The 18,319-nt window shown below is 47.5% G+C and overlaps 5 non-coding genes across 5 annotated transcripts; all 5 read left to right on the top strand.

Moving 5' to 3' along the window:
- Window positions 1-622: 622 nt before the first annotated feature.
- TRNAN-GUU (transfer RNA asparagine (anticodon GUU)) lies at window positions 623-696 on the top strand. The gene has a single exon. It is a non-coding gene; the product is annotated as a tRNA-Asn (tRNA).
- Window positions 697-2,871: 2,175 nt separating this feature from the next.
- On the top strand, window positions 2,872-2,945 carry TRNAN-GUU (transfer RNA asparagine (anticodon GUU)). The gene has a single exon. It is a non-coding gene; the product is annotated as a tRNA-Asn (tRNA).
- A 12,027-nt stretch (window positions 2,946-14,972) lies between these two features.
- TRNAN-GUU (transfer RNA asparagine (anticodon GUU)) lies at window positions 14,973-15,046 on the top strand. Its single transcript has one exon. It is a non-coding gene; the product is annotated as a tRNA-Asn (tRNA).
- Window positions 15,047-15,359: 313 nt separating this feature from the next.
- On the top strand, window positions 15,360-15,431 carry TRNAW-CCA (transfer RNA tryptophan (anticodon CCA)). The gene has a single exon. It is a non-coding gene; the product is annotated as a tRNA-Trp (tRNA).
- A 2,177-nt stretch (window positions 15,432-17,608) lies between these two features.
- On the top strand, window positions 17,609-17,680 carry TRNAW-CCA (transfer RNA tryptophan (anticodon CCA)). Its single transcript has one exon. It is a non-coding gene; the product is annotated as a tRNA-Trp (tRNA).
- The last annotated feature ends 639 nt before the right edge of the window (window positions 17,681-18,319 follow it).

Below are 18,319 nucleotides of genomic sequence, written 5' to 3'. Positions count from 1 at the left end.
AGGTACCTACATATAGAAACCTTGGTGCACTCTTGCTAAATCTGCTGGAATGTGTCTTCTATTGTGCCCAAGGCGGTTGTGTATTTGGGGACTCAGGGAAGCAAGGGAGCAGTCTAATGCACTGCAGTGCTAAGAGAGGCATGCCTTTTTCAGACAAAAGTTCAGGTTTTCTGCCAATCAGAAAAAAATAGCAATGCAATCAGGCCAAAGGCAGAGCACACATGCCAGTGAGTCTCTGTGGCGCAATTGGTTAGCGCGTTCGGCTGTTAACCGAAAAGACGCTGCTGTTTTTGGCACAAAGACACAGAGTGTTCCACTCAGTAAACCTGAGTCATTTCTTCCGTGTTCTCTGGGTTCAGCCTACTGTCCCCTTTTAACACAAGTGCGCAACTGTGGCTTTCTCCTCATAGCAAGTTATGCCTACACAGAGGACATTTGGTGCACTGTTGATGGGCTCTGTCCTCTACTAAATCCCCTATGTTTGTGGATTAGGGGAGGTAGGGAAGTACTTGATACCCTGATTTGCTGTGGGAAATAGAGCTATTTTAGAAATATTTTCAGGTTGCCTGGGAAGCATAAGCAAACAGCACACCAATCAGGCCCCAGTATAAGCAATGCATGAGTCTCTGTGGCGCAATCGGTTAGCGCGTTCGGCTGTTAACCGAAAGGTTGGTGGTTCAAGCCCACCCAGGGACGATGCATTTTGGCTCAAAAATTCAGCATGACCAACTATGAACTTCTGATTACCTCTCGCAGGTCTCGTCTGCTGACGTCCAAAAAATCCAAAAAACTGCAAGCAATTCTTCTCACTTGCTTTAGTTTTTCAAAACTTGCCATTCAATTCATAAACATCAAGACTTCATGGGAAGGGTTTGGCTGCAGCGTGTACTGATGCACAGAGGGAAGCTATCCTAGCCAGTCTACTTAAAGAAGCAATGAGGCTCTGCAGGTGCATGTACGTCTCCTACCTTTATTCTGTCATCAGACACACCAGGTGGATTGCCACAAGGACCTCGTGGCGCAATGGTAGCGCGTCTGACTTCAGATCAGAAGGTTGCGTGTTCAAATCACGTCGGGGTCGTATTTGCTTTTCCCACTCTGAATTACAAAATTGCTCTTCAGTATCTCGTTATTTCAACCTGACTGCATCTTTGTGCTCTGGGCCTAGTTGTTCTGGCGTTTCGAATGTAAGCTTTGCAGCAGGGAAGTATCATATTGACAGACACCCATGAAGGACATGGTCAACCTTTAAAGCAGGCCAATCTCTATGTTTTACTGCATGCAGCAGAAGTATTTCCTCTTTACCATCTCTTCAAGTGGGCCTGACTGATGTGCTGTTTTGTGCACGCTACGTGGGCTTTGTAAAGCATACCTCTGCCATTTGCATGGCCTCCTAGCGCTGTCAATATTTCCGTGTAATCGCTGAATGCTGCACTGTCCTGGGAACTCTAGGTGTGACTAAACGATATATGCTGGGGCCCCGAAAGGGGGTCGGCAGTCTAGTGGCAATGCCCATCACTTTGCAGTTTGGGTTTGTGAGTTCAGGTACCGGTCTGGTGTCGGAAACCTGTAAGCGCCCTCCCAATCAACTGTCGGTCCTGGATTGTGAGGATTTCCCCTTATACTGGTCTCAGTAGACACATTTCCATTTTACTTTTTCACTCTCGCATTGCCTATTTCTCTCTCTCTCATAGTTACATTATAGACAAGAGAGACATTGTCAGCGAGAGGGCTTCACAGTACCTTCCCCCATTTCCCTAAGTGCATTGCAAAGGGCTCTGGGAGGCGTGCACATTTGTCTGAAACACAAAGATCCACTGGCAATAAAAAGCGTAGGTCCCTAGTTTGCATTTCTTAGAATTTGAGGTGACACTCAGAGTTGTCTCGGGCGTGACTGTACCTTTCATAGGAGATGTGCTAATCCCCAAACCCTCTTCCTTTGTCCCAGTAATCTGTCCTAGGGCCTCTAGCAAGTTGTTTTCTGAAACAAAGCTTACCTGAACATCCTGTAAAATTGGTAACTTTTCAGTAGCAGTACAGTGCAGTATATAGCATTCCTGTTGCGCACAGCATCTAGATCCAAAAATTGCTTACTCTACCCCAGAAATTAGAATTCACCCAGTCAAACAGAGGGATCTATAAAGATCATGGCAAGTAGTTAACATAAGCTACTTCCCCCAAGTTCTCTTGGTGCACTCTGCTGCCCTCTTTTAACAGAAGAATGCAACTGCAGGTCTTGCTTCTCAGCAAGGTACCTACATATAGAAACCTTGGTGCACTCTTGCTAAATCTGCTGGAATGTGTCTTCTATTGTGCCCAAGGTGGTTGTGTATTTGGGGACTCAGGGAAGCAAGGGAGCAGTCTAATGCACTGCAGTGCTAAGAGAGGCATGCCTTTTTCAGACAAAAGTTCAGGTTTTCTGCCAATCAGAAAAAAATAGCAATGCAATCAGGCCAAAGGCAGAGCACACATGCCAGTGAGTCTCTGTGGCGCAATTGGTTAGCGCGTTCGGCTGTTAACCGAAAAGACGCTGCTGTTTTTGGCACAAAGACACAGAGTGTTCCACTCAGTAAACCTGAGTCATTTCTCCCGTGTTCTCTGGGTTCAGCCTACTGTCCCCTTTTAACACAAGTGCGCAACTGTGGCTTTCTTCTCATAGCAAGTTATGCCTACACAGAGGACATTTGGTGCACTGTTGATGGGCTCTGTCCTCTACTAAATCCCCTATGTTTGTGGATTAGGGGAGGTAGGGAAGAGCTTGATACCCTGATTTGCTGTGGGAAATAGAGCTATTTTAAAAATATTTTCAGGTTGCCTGGGAAGCATAAGCAAACAGCACACCAATCAGGCCCCAGTGTAAGCACTGCATGAGTCTATGTGGCGCAATCGGTTAGCGCGTTCGGCTGTTAACCGAAAGGTTGGTGGTTCAAGCCCACCCAGGGACGATGCATTTTGGCTCAAAAATTCAGCATGACCAACTTTGAACTTCTGTTTACCTCTCGCAGGTCTCGTCTGCTGACGTCCAAAAAATCCAAAAAACTGCAAGCAATTCTTCTCGCTTGCTTTAGTTTTTCAAAACTTGCCATTCAATTCATAAACATCAAGACTTCATGGGAAGGTTTGGCTGCAGCGTGTACTGATGCACAGAAGGAAGCTATCCTAGCCAGTCTACTTAAAGAAGCAATGAGGCTCTGCAGGTGCATGTACGTCTCCTACCTTTATTCTGTCATCAGACACACCAGGTGGACTGCCACAAGGATCTCGTGGCGCAATGGTAGCGCATCTGACTTCAGATCAGAAGGTTGCGTGTTCAAATCACGTCGGGGTCGTATTTGCTTTTCCCACTCTGAATTACAAAATTGCTCTTCAGTATCTCGTTATTTCAACCTGACTGCATCTTTGTGCTCTGGGCCTAGTTGTTCTGGCGTTTCGAATGTAAGCTTTGCAGCAGGGAAGTATCATATTGACAGACACCCATGAAGGACATGGTCAACCTTTAAAGCAGGCCAATCTCTATGTTTTACTGGATGCAGCAGACGTATTTCCTCTTTACCATCTCTTCAAGTGGGCCTGACTGATGTGCTATTTTGTGCACGCTACGTGGGCTTTGTAAAGCATACCTCTGCCATTTGCATGGCCTCCTAGCGCTGTCAATATTTCCGTGTAATCGCTGAATGCTGCACTGTCCTGGGAACTCTAGGTGTGACTAAAGGATATATGCTGGGGCCCGAAAGGGGGTCGGCAGTCTAGTGGCAATGCCCATCACTTTGCAGTTTGGGCTTGTGAGTTCAGGTACCGGTCTGGTGTCGGAAACCTGTAAGCGCCCTCCCAATCAACTGTCGGTCCTGGATTGTGAGGATTTCCCCTTATACTGGTCTCAGTAGACACATTTCCATTTTACTTTTTCACTCTCGCATTGCCTATTTCTCTCTCTCTCATAGTTACATTATAGACAAGAGAGACATTGTCAGCGAGAGGGCTTCACAGCACCTTCCCCCCTTTCCCTAAGTGCATTGCAAGGGGCTCTGGGAGGCGTGCACATTTGTCTGAAACACAAAGATCCACTGGCAATAAAAAGCGTAGGTCCCTAGTTTGCATTTCTTAGAATTTGAGGTGACACTCAGAGTTGTCTCGGGCGTGACTGTACCTTTCATAGGAGATGTGCTAATCCCCAAACCCTCTTCCTTTGTCCCAGTAATCTGTCTTAGTGCCTCTAGCAAGTTGTTTTCTGAAACAAAGCTTACCTGAACATCCTGTAAAATTGGTAACTTTTCAGTAGCAGTACAGTGCAGTATATAGCATTCCTGTTGCGCACAGCATCTAGATCCAAAAATTGCTTATTCTACCCCAGAAATTAGAATTCACCCAGTCAAACAGAGGGATCTATAAAGAACATGGCAAGTAGTTAACATAAGCTACTTCCCCCAAGTTCTCTTGGTGCACTCTGCTGCCCTCTTTTAACAGAAGAATGCAACTGCAGGTCTTGCTTCTCAGCAAGGTACCTACATATAGAAACCTTGGTGCACTCTTGCTAAATCTGCTGGAATGTGTCTTCTATTGTGCCCAAGGTGGTTGTGTATTTGGGGACTCAGGGAAGCAAGGGAGCAGTCTAATGCACTGCAGTGCTAAGAGAGGCATGCCTTTTTCAGAAAAAAGTTCAGGTTTTCTGCCAATCAGAAAAAAATAGCAATGCAATCAGGCCAAAGGCAGAACACACATGCCAGTGAGTCTCTGTGGCGCAATTGGTTAGCGCGTTCGGCTGTTAACCGAAAAGACGCTGCTGTTTTTGGCACAAAGACACAGAGTGTTCCACTCAGTAAACCTGAGTCATTTCTCCCGTGTTCTCTGGGTTCAGCCTACTGTCCCCTTTTAACACAAGTGCGCAACTGTGGCTTTCTCCTCATAGCAAGTTATGCCTATGATATGATAAGGCATTTGTAACGCGCCTATACACAAGTGTTTCAAGGCGCGACGAGGCAGGGGGGGGGGACAAGGGGAGACAGACAACGATCTTACTAGGCCAGGTGTCATTCAGATCGCGCAAGTGCAAGGGTAGAGGGGAAGGGAAAAGTGCATGGGGGAAGGGAGAGGGGAAAGTGCAGTACAGGGTTATAAGCATACAGCATACAGGATAAATAACAAGGGCCAGCTGGTGGCAAGTGCGAGGTAAGTGCAGACAAGTGCTGGGAAGGGGGGCTGTATGGATACAGACACAGTCCCGTAGTGCAGGGGTTGCCGTGGAGGCAGTGCAGGGGAGAGTGGCTGGGCCGAGAACGGTGAATGGCCCAGTTGCAGATTCAGTGCAGTTTCAGTAGTATTAGCAGGGGAGAGGGGGAGAGAAAGCGGAGGCAAAGAGGAAGGTTTTGAGGTGCTTCCGGAACCGGAGGTGGTTCTCCTCAAGTTTCAAGGAGGTAGGAAGGCTGTTCCAGAGGGAGGCCCCTGCAGTGGAAAGAGATCTGCCCCCAACTCGTTGTTTGGAGAAGCGGCTGACCCTGAGGGAGTTGGAGGCGGATGAGCGAAGAGCTCGAGAAGGAAGATATTTAGGAAGAGAGAGTTGAAGGTATTTTGGCCCAAGGCCCCAGACGGCCTTGTGGACAATGCAGAGGGTTTTGAACTTGATCATCGCAGTCACTGGGAGCCAGTGTAGTGATTTCAGTCCTGGAGAGATACGGTCCCTGGGGTTGAGGCAAAGGACAAGTCTTGCAGTCCTGTTCTGGATGAGTTGCAAAGGGCGGAGAGTAGAGGCGGGCAGATTAAGATAGAGGCTGTTACAGTAGTCCAGCTTAGAGAGAACCAGGGCTCTAGAGACAGTGAGCTTCTGGGGGAAGGAGAGGAAAGGAAGGATACCTCTGAGGAGGTGTAGCTGGTAGTGTGACTTCTTAGATACGTCGGATATGTGAGGAGAGAGGGAGAGTGTGGAGTCGAAGATGACCCCAAGGTTTTTTGCCTTGCAGGTAGGAGTAGGAAGAGGGCCCAGAGAGGCCGGCCAGAGAGCAGCAGGGAAGGAGGGAGTGGGAGTGCCGATGAGTAGAATCTCAGTCTTACTGGCATTAAGGCAGAGGTCGTTGGCGGCACACCATTCCTGGATAGCAGAAAGACAGTCAGAGATGAGGGAAGGAGAAGAGGAGGCCGAGGGTAGCCTGAAAATGAGTTGGGTATCATCCGCATAGCACTGAAAGTAGGGGCAGAGAGCGGCGATGTGGTGGCCGAGAAGTGCCAGATACTGGTTGAACAGCCAGGGAGAGAGGTTAGATCCCTGGGGGACACCACAGGTGGAGAAGAATATGTCAGAGAGGAAAGACCCCAGTTGGACCTGGGAGGGTCGATTTGAGAGGAAAGAGGTCAGCCACGTCAGAGCCTGACCAGTGATACCGAGGTTATCACGGAGACGGTTGAGCAGGATGGTATGGTTGACAGTATCAAAGGCAGAAGAGAGATCAAGCAAAATGAGAACACATGGAATGTTAGAGTCAAGGTTCGAGAGCAGGTCCTCACGGATGTTCAGGAGAGCAGTTTCCGTGCTTCTGGCAGCTCTGAAGCCAGACTGATGGTCATGAAGACTACCAACACATTCAGCATGGAGATTAAGCTGGGAAATGGCTAGTTTCTCCAGGAGCTTGCCCAGGAAGGGAGTGATAGAGATTGGGCGATAGTTAGCTGGGCAGGAAGGGTCGGAAGAGGGTTTCTTAAGAAGGGGGTGCACAAGGGAGTGCTTGAGAGGGGATGGGAAGACTCCAGAGGCGAAGGAGTGACTGCAGAAGTCAGCAAGGGCAGGAGCCAAGGAGTCAATGTGGTCCTTGATAGTTTTGGAGGAACAGGGGTGGACCTGTTTTGATGAGACTTTCATAGATCGGACTTGTCTTGAAACCTCGTCAGCAGAAAAAAGGGGAAAGGAAGAGAAGGAGAGAGGAGGGGTGGCTGCAGAAGAGCCAGAGGAAGGGCAGGGAATAGAGGGGGGGAGGTTATAGGAGGAGAGTGAGGACAGGATGTCCTGAGTTTTTGAAAGGAAGTGAGAGGCCAGTGCCGTGCAGAGGGCCTGGGAGGGGACAGGAGAGGTAGAGACTGCAGCAGGGTTGGCCAGCTCCTTGCAGATTTTAAAGAGTTCGGCCGAATTGTTAGATGCCGCAGAGATGCGGGCTTGGATAAGGGCTCTCTTCTTGGTGAGAACGGAGAGCCGGTATTGCCTTTGGAGCAGGCGACAGGCCAGTTTGTCAGAGGATGAACATGAAGCACGCCATTTCCTCTCTGCCACCCTGCACTTGCGCTTAAGGGTGACGAGATCCGAGTCATACCAGGAGTTACATTTGGCTTTGGGCTTCAGGCGGATTCTCATGACAGGGGCAAGGATATCAAGAGTATCAGATATAGCGGAGTGGAGAGTGGAGAGGGCTGTGTCAGGGTGGGAGTCAGCCGAAGGGGGAGGAGGGGGCAAGAAGGTGGCAGCGAAAGCCTCAACTGACACGCGCTTCATGGGTCGGATGACCGAGAAGGAAGGTGGCAGTGATGGGGGTGGCTTTGCCTGTGGGGTAGGGAGGGTGAGGTGGGAGGAGAGGAGAAAGTGATCACTCCAGGAGAGAGGAGTGGAGAGAGGGACAGAGAGGGGAAGGTCAGAGGAGATCAGGGCATCAAGAGTGTGCCCTGCAGAATGAGTCGGCCCAGACGGGAGAATAGAGAGTGAGAGAGAGTCGCAGAGGTTGCGAAAGAGTCCAGAGGGGGGACAGGAGGCATCCAGGTGGATCTTGAAGTCTCCAAGAAAGAGGAGTTGAGTGGTTGAGGACAGGAGTGAGGAGGAGAGGTCCGCCCACTCGGAGAGGAAGGAGGAAATTTGACCAGGTGGCCGATAGATAGTAGCCACGGTAAGGGAATGGCTAGGAGAGAGAGAGAGTCGGCAGACAAGACATTCAAAAGAGGAGTAGGTCTGCATGGGAGTAACAGTGGCAGGAATCCACTCAGGGAAGATAAGGGCCACACCTCCCCCCGCACGGTTGGGCCTGGGCACAGAGAGGATCTCTATATACAGAGGACATTTGGTGCACTGTTGATGGGCTCTGTCCTCTACTAAATCCCCTGTGTTTGTGGATTAGGGGAGGTAGGGAAGTGCTTGATACCCTGATTTGCTGTGGGAAATAGAGCTATTTTAGAAATATTTTCAGGTTGCCTGGGAAGCATAAGCAAACAGCACACCAATCAGGCCCCTGTGTAAGAACTGCATGAGTCTATGTGGCGCAATCGGTTAGCGCGTTCGGCTGTTAACCGAAAGGTTGATGGTTCAAGCCCACCCAGGGACGGTGCATTTTGGCTCAAAAATTAAGCGTGACCAACTATGGACTTCTGTTTACCTCTCGCAGGTCTCGTCTGCTGACGTCCAAAAAATCCAATAAACTGCAAGCAATTCTTCTTGCTTGCTTTAGTTTTTCAAAACTTGCCATTCAATTCATAAACATCAAGACTTCATGGGAAGGGTTTGGCTGCAGCGTGTACTGATGCACAGAAGGAAGCTATCCTAGCCAGTCTACTTAAAGAAGCAATGAGGCTCTGCAGGTCCATGTACGTCTCCTACCTTTATTCTGTCATCGGACACACCAGGTGGATTGCCACAAGGACCTCGTGGGGCAATGGTAGCGCGTCTGACTCCAGATCAGAAGGTTTCGTGTTCAAATCACGTCGGGGTCATATTTGCTTTACCCACTCTGAAATATAAAATTGCTCTTCAGTATCTCGTTATTTCAACCTGACTGCATCTTTGTGCTCTGGGCCTAGTTGTTCTGGCGTTTCGAATGTAAACTTTGCAGCATGGAAGTATCATATTGACAGACACCCATGAAGGACATGGTCAACCTTTAAAGCAGGCCAATCTCTATGTTTTACTGGATGCAGCAGAAATATTTCCTCTTTACCATCTCTTGAAGTGGGCCTGACTGATGTGCTGTTTTGTGCACACTACGTGGGCTTTGTAAAGCATACCTCTGCCATTTGCATGGCCTCCTAGCGCTGTCAATATTTTCGTGTAATCGCTGAATGCTGCACTGTCCTGGGAACTCTAGGTGTGACTAAAGGATATATGCTGGGGCCCCGAAAGGGGGTCGGCAGTCTAGTGGCAATGCCCATCACTTTGCAGTTTGGGTTTGTGAGTTCAGGTACCGGTCTGGTGTCGGAAACCTGTAAGCGCCCTCCCAATAAACTGTCGGTCCTGGATTGTGAGGATTTCCCCTTATACTGGTCTCAGTAGACACATTTCCATTTTACTTTTTCACTCTCGCATTGCCTATTTCTCTCTCTCTCATAGATACATTATAGACAAGAGAGACATTGTCAGCGAGAGGGCTTCACAGCACCTTCCCCCATTTCCCTAAGTGCATTGCAAGGGGCTCTGGGAGGCGTGCACATTTGTCTGAAACACAAAGATCCACTGGCAATAAAAAGCGTAGGTCCCTAGTTTGCATTTCTTAGAATTTGAGGTGACACTCAGAGTTGTCTCGGGCGTGACTGTACCTTTCAAAGGAGATATGCTAATCCCAAAACCCTCTTCCTTTGTCCCAGTAATCTGTCCTAGGACCTGTAGCAAGTTGTTTTCTGAAACAAAGCTTACCTGAACATCCTGTAAAATTGGTAACTTTTCAGTAGCAGTACAGTGCAGTATATAGCATTCCTGTTGCGCACAGCATCTAGATCCAAAAATTGCTTACTCTACCCCAGAAATTAGAATTCACCCAGTCAAACAGAGGGATCTATAAAGAGCATGGCAAGTAGTTAACATAAGCTACTTCCCCCAAGTTCTCTTGGTGCACTCTGCTGCCCTCTTTTAACAGAAGAATGCAACTGCAGGTCTTGCTTCTCAGCAAGGTACCTACATATAGAATCCTTGGTGCACTCTTGCTAAATCTGCTGGAATGTGTCTTCTATTGTGCCCAGGGTGGTTGTGTATTTGGGGACTCAGGGAAGCAAGGGAGCAGTCTAATGCACTGCAGTGCTAAGAGAGGCATGCCTTTTTCAGAAAAAAGTTCAGGTTTTCTGCCAATCAGAAAAAAATAGCAATGCAATCAGGCCAAAGGCAGAACACACATGCCAGTGAGTCTCTGTGGCGCAATTGGTTAGCGCGTTTGGCTGTTAACCGAAAAGACGCTGCTGTTTTTGGCACAAAGACACAGAGTGTTCCACTCAGTAAACCTGAGTCATTTCTCCCGTGTTCTCTGGGTTCAGCCTACTGTCCCCTTTTAACACAAGTGCGCAACTGTGGCTTTCTCCTCATAGCAAGTTATGCCTATACAGAGGACATTTGGTGCACTGTTGATGGGCTCTGTACTCTACTAAATCCCCTGTGTGTGTGGATTAGGGGAGGTAGGGAAGTGCTTGATACTCTGATTTGCTGTGGGAAAAAGAGCTATTTTAGAAATATTTTCAGGTTGCCTGGGAAGCATAAGCAAACAGCACACCAATCAGGCTCCTGCGTAAGAACTGCATGAGTCTGTGTGGCGCAATCGGTTAGCGCGTTCAGCTGTTAACCGAAAGGTTGGTGGTTCAAGCCCACCCAGGGACGGTGCATTTTGGCTCAAAAATTCAGCGTGACCAACTATGGACTTCTGTTTACCTCTCGCAGGTCTCGTCTGCTGACGTCCAAAAAATCCAATAAACTGCAAGCAATTCTTCTCGCTTGCTTTAGTTTTTCAAAACTTGCCATTCAATTCATAAACATCAAGACTTCATGGGAAGGGTTTGGCTGCAGCGTGTACTGATGCACAGAAGGAAGCTTTCCTAGCCAGTCTACTCAAAGAAGCAATGAGGCTCTGCAGGTCCATGTACGTCTCCTACCTTTATTCTGTCATCAGACACACCAGGTGGATTGCCACAAGGACCTCGTGGCGCAATGGTGGTGCATCTGACTCCAGATCAGAAGGTTTCGTGTTCAAATCACTTCGGGGTCATATTTGCTTTTCCCACTCTGAAATATAAAATTGCTCTTCAGTATCTCGTTATTTCAACCTGACTGCATCTTTGTGCTCTGGGCCTAGTTGTTCTGGCGTTTCGAATGTAAACTTTGCAGCAGGGAAGTATCATATTGACAGACACCCATGAAGGACATGGTCAACCTTTAAAGCAGGCCAATCTCTATGTTTTACTGGATGCAGCAGAAGTATTTCCTCTTTACCATCTCTTCAAGTGGGCCTGACTGATGTGCTGTTTTGTGCACACTACGTGGGCTTTGTAAAGCATACCTCTGCCATTTGCATGGCCTCCTAGCGCTGTCAATATTTTCGTGTAATCGCTGAATGCTGCACTGTCCTGGGAACTCTAGGTGTGACTAAAGGATATATGCTGGGGCCCCGAAAGGGGGTCGGCAGTCTAGTGGCAATGCCCATCACTTTGCAGTTTGGGTTTGTGAGTTCAGGTACCGGTCTGGTGTCGGAAACCTGTAAGCGCCCTCCCAATCAACTGTCGGTCCTGGATTGTGAGGATTTCCCCTTATACTGGTCTCAGTAGACACATTTCCATTTTACTTTTTCACTCTCGCATTGCCTATTTCTCTCTCTCTCATAGATACATTATAGACAAGAGAGACATTGTCAGCGAGAGGGTTGCAGAGCACCTTCCCCCATTTCCCTAAGTGCATTGCATGGGGCTCTGGGAGGCGTGCACATTTGTCTGAAACACAAAGATCCACTGGCAATAAAAAGCGTAGGACCCCAGTTCGCATTTCTTAGAATTTGAGGAGGCACTCAGAGTTGTCTCGGGCGTGACTGTACCTTTCATAGGAGATGTGCTAATCCCCAAACCCTCTTCCTTTGTCCCAGTAATCTGTCTTAGTGCCTCTAGCAAGTTGTTTTCTGAAACAAAGCTTACCTGAACATCCTGTAAAATTGGTAACTTTTCAGTAGCAGTACAGTGCAGTATATAGCATTCCTGTTGCGCACAGCATCTAGATCCAAAAATTGCTTACTCTACCCCAGAAATTAGAATTCACCCAGTCAAACAGAGGGATCTATAAAGAGCATGGCAAGTAGTTAACATAAGCTACTTCCCCCAAGTTCTCTTGGTGCACTCTGCTGCCCTCTTTTAACAGAAGAATGCAACTGCAGGTCTTGCTTCTCAGCAAGGTACCTACATATAGAATCCTTGGTGCACTCTTGCTAAATCTGCTGGAATGTGTCTTCTATTGTGCCCAAGGTGGTTGTGTATTTGGGGACTCAGGGAAGCAAGGGAGCAGTCTAATGCACTGCAGTGCTAAGAGAGGCATGCCTTTTTCAGAAAAAAGTTCAGGTTTTCTGCCAATCAGAAAAAAATAGCAATGCAATCAGGCCAAAGGCAGAACACACATGCCAGTGAGTCTCTGTGGCGCAATTGGTTAGCGCGTTCGGCTGTTAACCGAAAAGACGCTGCTGTTTTGGGCACAAAGACACAGAGTGTTCCACTCAGTAAACCTGAGTCATTTCTCCCGTGTTCTCTGGGTTCAGCCTACTGTCCCCTTTTAACACAAGTGCGCAACTGTGGCTTTCTCCTCATAGCAAGTTATGCCTACACAGAGGACATTTGGTGCACTGTTGATGGGCTCTGTCCTCTACTAAATCCCCTATGTTAGTGGATTAGTGGAGGTAGGGAAGTGCTTGATACCCTGATTTGCTGTGGGAAATAGAGCTATTTTAGAAATATTTTCAGGTTGCCTGGGAAGCATAAGCAAACAGCACACCAATCAGGCCCCAGTGTAAGCACCGCATGAGACTCTGTGGCGCAATCGGTTAGCGCGTTCGGCTTTTAACCGAAAGGTTGGTGGTTCAAGCCCACCCAGGGACGATTCAGGGACGATGCATTTTGGCTCAAAAATTCAGCATGACCAACTATGAACTTCTGTTTACCTCTCGCAGGTCTCGTCTGCTGACGTCCAAAAAATCCAATAAACTGTAAGCAATTCTTCTCGCTTGCTTTAGTTTTTCAAAACTTGCCATTCAATTCATAAACATCAAGACTTCATGGGAAGGGTTTGGCTGCAGCGTGTACTGATGCACAGAAGGAAGCTATCCTAGCCAGTCTACTTAAAGAAGCAATCAGGCTCTGCAGGTGCATGTACGTCTCCTACCTTTATTCTGTCATCAGACATACCAGGAGGATTGCCACAAGGACCTCGTGGCGCAATGGTAGCACGTCTGACTCCAGATCAGAAGGTTGCGCGTTCAAATCACGTCGGGGTCATATTTGCTTTTCCCACTCTGAAATACAAAATTGCTCTTCAGTATCTCGTTATTTCAACCTGACTGCATCTTTGTGCTCTGGGCCTAGTTGTTCTGGCGTTTCGAATGTAAGCTTTGCAGCAGGGAAGTATCATATTGACAGACACCCATGAAGGACATGGTCAACCTTTAAAGCAGGCCAATCTCTCTGTTTTACTGGATGCAGCAGAAGTATTTCCTCTTTACCATCTCTTCAAGTGGGCCTGACTGATGTGCTGTTTTGTGCACGCTACGTGGGCTTTGTAAAGCATACCTCTGCCATTTGCATGGCCTCCTAGCGCTGTCAATATTTTCGTGTAATCGCTGAATGCTGCACTGTTCTGGGAACTCTTGGTGTGACTAAAGGATATATGCTGGGGCCCCGAAAGGGGGTCGGCAGTCTAGTGGCAATGCCCATCACTTTGCAGTTTGGGTTTGTGAGTTCAGGTACCGGTCTGGTGTCGGAAACCTGTAAGCGCCCTCCCAATCAACTGTCGGTCCTGGATTGTGAGGATTTCCCCTTATACTGGTCTCAGTAGACACATTTCCATTTTACTTTTTCACTCTCGCATTGCCTATTTCTCTCTCTCTCATAGTTACATTATAGACAAGAGAGACATTGTCAGCGAGAGGGCTTCACAGCACCTTCCCCCCTTTCCCTAAGTGCATTGCAAGGGTCTCTGGGAGGCGTGCACATTTGTCTGAAACACAAAGATCCACTGGCAATAAAAAGCGTAGGTCCCTAGTTTGCATTTCTTAGAATTTGAGGAGGCACTCAGAGTTGTCTCGGGCGTGACTGTACCTTTCATAGGAGATGTGCTAATCCCCAAACCCTCTTCCTTTGTCCCAGTAATCTGTCCTAGGGCCTCTAGCAAGTTGTTTTCTGAAACAAAGCTTACCTGAACATCCTGTAAAATTGGTAACTTTTCAGTAGCAGTACAGTGCAGTATATAGCATTCCTGTTGCGCACAGCATCTAGATCCAAAAATTGCTTACTCTACCCCAGAAATTAGAATTCACCCAGTCAAACAGAGGGATCTATAAAGATCATGGCAAGTAGTTAACATAAGCTACTTCCCCCAAGTTCTCTTGGTGCACTCTGCTGCCCTCTTTTAACAGAAGAATGCAACTGCAGGTCTTGCTTCTCAGCAAGGTACCTACATATAGAAACCTTGGTGCACTCTTGCTAAATCTGCTGGAATGTGTCTTCTATTGTGCCCAAGGTGGTTGTGTATTTGGGGACTCAGAGAAGCAAGGGAGCAGTCTAATGCACTGCAGTGCTAAGAGAGGCATGCCTTTTTCAGAAAAAAGTTCAGGTTTTCTGCCAATCAGAAAAAAATAGCAATGCAATCAGGCCAAAGGCAGAACACACATGCCAGTGAGTCTCTGTGGCGCAATTGGTTAGCGCGTTCGGCTGTTAACCGAAAAGACGCTGCTGTTTTTGGCACAAAGACACAGAGTGTTCCACTCAGTAAACCTGAGTCATTTCTCCCGTGTTCTCTGGGTTCAGCCTACTGTCCCCTTTTAACACAAGTGCGCAACTGTGGCTTTCTCCTCATAGCAAGTTATGCCTACACAGAGGACATTTGGTGCACTGTTGATGGGCTCTGTCCTCTACTAAATCCCCTGTGTTAGTGGATTAGTGGAGGTAGGGAAGTGCTTGATACCCTGATTTGCTGTGGGAAATAGAGCTATTTTAGAAATATTTTCAGGTTGCCTGGGAAGCATAAGCAAACAGCACACCAATCAGGCCCCAGTGTATGCACTGCAAGAGTCTCTGTGGCGCAATCGGTTAGCGCGTTCGGCTGTTAAACGAAAGGTTGGTGGTTCAAGCCCACCCAGGGACAATGCATTTTGGCTCAAAAATTCAGCATGACCAACTATGAACTTCTGTTTACCTCTCGCAGGTCTCGTCTTCTGACGTCCAAAAAATCCAATAAACTGCAAGCAATTCTTCTCGCTTGCTTTAGTTTTTCAAAACTTGCCATTCAATTCATAAACATCAAGACTTCATGGGAAGGGTTTGGCTGCAGCGTGTACTGATGCACAGAAGGAAGCTATCCTAGCCAGTCTACTTAAAGAAGCAATGAGGCTCTGCAGGTGCATGTACGTCTCCTACCTTTATTCTGTCATCAGACACACCAGGTTGACTACCACAAGGACCTCGTGGCGCAATGGTAGCGCGTCTGACTCCAGATCAGAAGGTTGTGTGTTCAAATGACATCGGGGTCATACTTGCTTTTCCAACTCTGAAATACAAAATTGCTCTTCAGTATCTCGTTATTTCAACCTGACTGCATCTTTGTGCTCTGGGCCTAGTTGTTCTGGCGTTTCGAATGTAAGCTTTGCAGCAGGGAAGTATCATATTGACAGACACCCATGAAGGACATGGTCAACCTTTAAAGCAGGCCAATCTCTATGTTTTACTGAATGCAGCAGAAGTATTTCCTCTTTACCATCTCTTCAAGTGGGCCTGACTGATGTGCTGTTTTGTGCACGCTATGTGGGCTTTGTAAAGCATACCTCTGCCATTTGCATGGCCTCCTAGCACTGTCAATATTTTCGTGTAATCGCTGAATGCTGCACTGTCCTGGGAACTCTAGGTGTGACTAAAGGATATATGCTGGGGCCCCGAAAGGGGGTCGGCAGTCTAGTGGCAATGCCCATCACTTTGCAGTTTGGGTTTGTGAGTTCAGGTACCGGTCTGGTGTCGGAAACCTGTAAGCGCCCTCCCAATCAACTGTCGGTCCTGGATTGTGAGGATTTCCCCTTATACTGGTCTCAGTAGACACATTTCCATTTTACTTTTTCACTCTCGCATTGCCTATTTCTCTCTCTCTCATAGATACATTATAGACAAGAGAGACATTGTCAGCGAGAGGGCTTCACAGCACCTTCCCCCATTTCCCTAAGTGCATTGCAAGGGGCTCTGGGAGGCGTGCACATTTGTCTGAAACACAAAGATCCCCTAGCAATAAAAAGCGTAGGTCCCTAGTTTGCATTTCTTAGAATTTGAGGTGACACTCAGAGTTGTCTCGGGCGTGACTGTACCTTTCATAGGAGATGTGCTAATCCCCAAACACTCTTCCTTTGTCCCAGTAATCTGTCTAAGTGCCTCTAGCAAGTTGTTTTCTGAAACAAAGCTTACCTGAACATCCTCTAAAATTGGTAACTTTTCAGTAGCAGTACAGTGCAGTATATAGCATTCCTGTTGCGCACAGCATCTAGATCCAAAAATTGCTTACTCTACCCCAGAAATTAGAATTCACCCAGTCAAACAGAGGGATCTATAAAGAGCATGGCAAGTAGTTAACATAAGCTACTTCCCCCAAGTTCTCTTGGTGCACTCTGCTGCCCTCTTTTAACAGAAGAATGCAACTGCAGGTCTTGCTTCTCAGCAAGGTACCTACATATAGAAACCTTGGTGCACTCTTGCTAAATCTGCTGGAATGTGTCTTCTATTGTGCCCAAGGTGGTTGTGTATTTGGGGACTCAGGGAAGCAAGGGAGCAGTCTAATGCACTGCAGTGCTAAGAGAGGCATGCCTTTTTCAGAAAAAAGTTCAGGTTTTCTGCCAATCAGAAAAAAATAGCAATGCAATCAGGCCAAAGGCAGAACACACATGCCAGTGAGTCTCTGTGGCACAATTGGTTAGCGCGTTCGGCTGTTAACCGAAAAGACGCTGCTGTTTTTGGCACAAAGACACAGAGTGTTCCACTCAGTAAACCTGAGTCATTTCTCCCGTGTTCTCTGGGTTCAGCCTACTGTCCCCTTTTAACACAAGTGCGCAACTGTGGCTTTCTCCTCATAGCAAGTTATGCCTACACAGAGGACATTTGGTGCACTGTTGATGGGCTCTGTCCTCTACTAAATCCCCTGTGTTAGTGGATTAGTGGAGGTAGGGAAGTGCTTGATACCCTGATTTGCTGTGGGAAATAGAGCTATTTTAGAAATATTTTCAGGTTGCCTGGGAAGCATAAGCAAACAGCACACCAATCAGGCCCCAGTGTAAGCACTGCATGATTCTCTGTGGCGCAATCGGTTAGCGCGTTCGGCTGTTAACCGAAAGGTTGGTAGTTCAAGCCCACCCAGGGACGTTGCATTTTGGCTCAAAAATTCAGCATGACCAACTATGAACTTCTGTCTACCTCTCGCAGGTCTCGTCTGCTGACGTCCAAAAAATCCAATAAACTGTAAGCAATTCTTCTCGCTTGCTTTAGTTTTTCAAAACTTGCCATTCAATTCATAAACATCAAGACTTCATGGGAAGGGTTTGGCTGCAGCGTGTACTGATGCACAGAAGGAAGCTATCCTAGCCAGTCTACTTAAAGAAGCAATGAGGCTCTGCAGGTGCATGTACGTCTCCTACCTTTATTCTGTCATCAGACACACCAGGTGGACTGCCGCAAGGACCTCGTGGCGCAATGGTAGCGCATTTGACTCCAGATCAGAAGGTTGTGTGTTCAAATCACATCGGGGTCATACTTGCTTTTCCCACTCTGAAATACAAAATTGCTCTTCAGTATCTCGTTATTTCAACCTGACTGCATCTTTGTGCTCTGGGCCTAGTTGTTCTGGCGTTTCGAATGTAAGCTTTGCAGCAGGGAAGTATCATATTGACAGACACCCATGAAGGACATGGTCAACCTTTAAAGCAGGCCAATCTCTATGTTTTACTGGATGCAGCAGAAGTATTTCCTCTTTACCATCTCTTCAAGTGGGCCTGACTGATGTGCTGTTTTGTGCACGCTACGTGGGCTTTGTAAAGCATACCTCTGCCATTTGCATGGCCTCCTAGCGCTGTCAATATTTTCGTGTAATCGCTGAATGCTGCAGTGTCCTGGGAACTCTAGGTGTGACTAAAGGATATATGTTGGGGCCCCGAAAGGGGGTCGGCAGTCTAGTGGCAATGCCCATCACTTTGCAGTTTGGGTTTGTGAGTTCAGGTACCGGTCTGGTGTCGGAAACCTGTAAGCGCCCTCCCAATCAACTGTCGGTCCTGGATTGTGAGGATTTCCCCTTATACTGGTCTCAGTAGACACATTTCCATTTTACTTTTTCACTCTCGCATTGCCTATTTCTCTCTCTCTCATAGATACATTATAGACAAGAGAGACATTG

This window comes from Ambystoma mexicanum, chromosome 11, assembly GCF_040938575.1.
Source record: "Ambystoma mexicanum isolate Mex_15411 chromosome 11, UKY_AmexF1_1, whole genome shotgun sequence".
Taxonomy (NCBI): Eukaryota; Metazoa; Chordata; class Amphibia; order Caudata; family Ambystomatidae; genus Ambystoma; species Ambystoma mexicanum.
The sequence above is the reverse complement of the archived record's forward strand: the minus strand, read 5'-3'. Positions and strand labels throughout refer to the sequence as shown.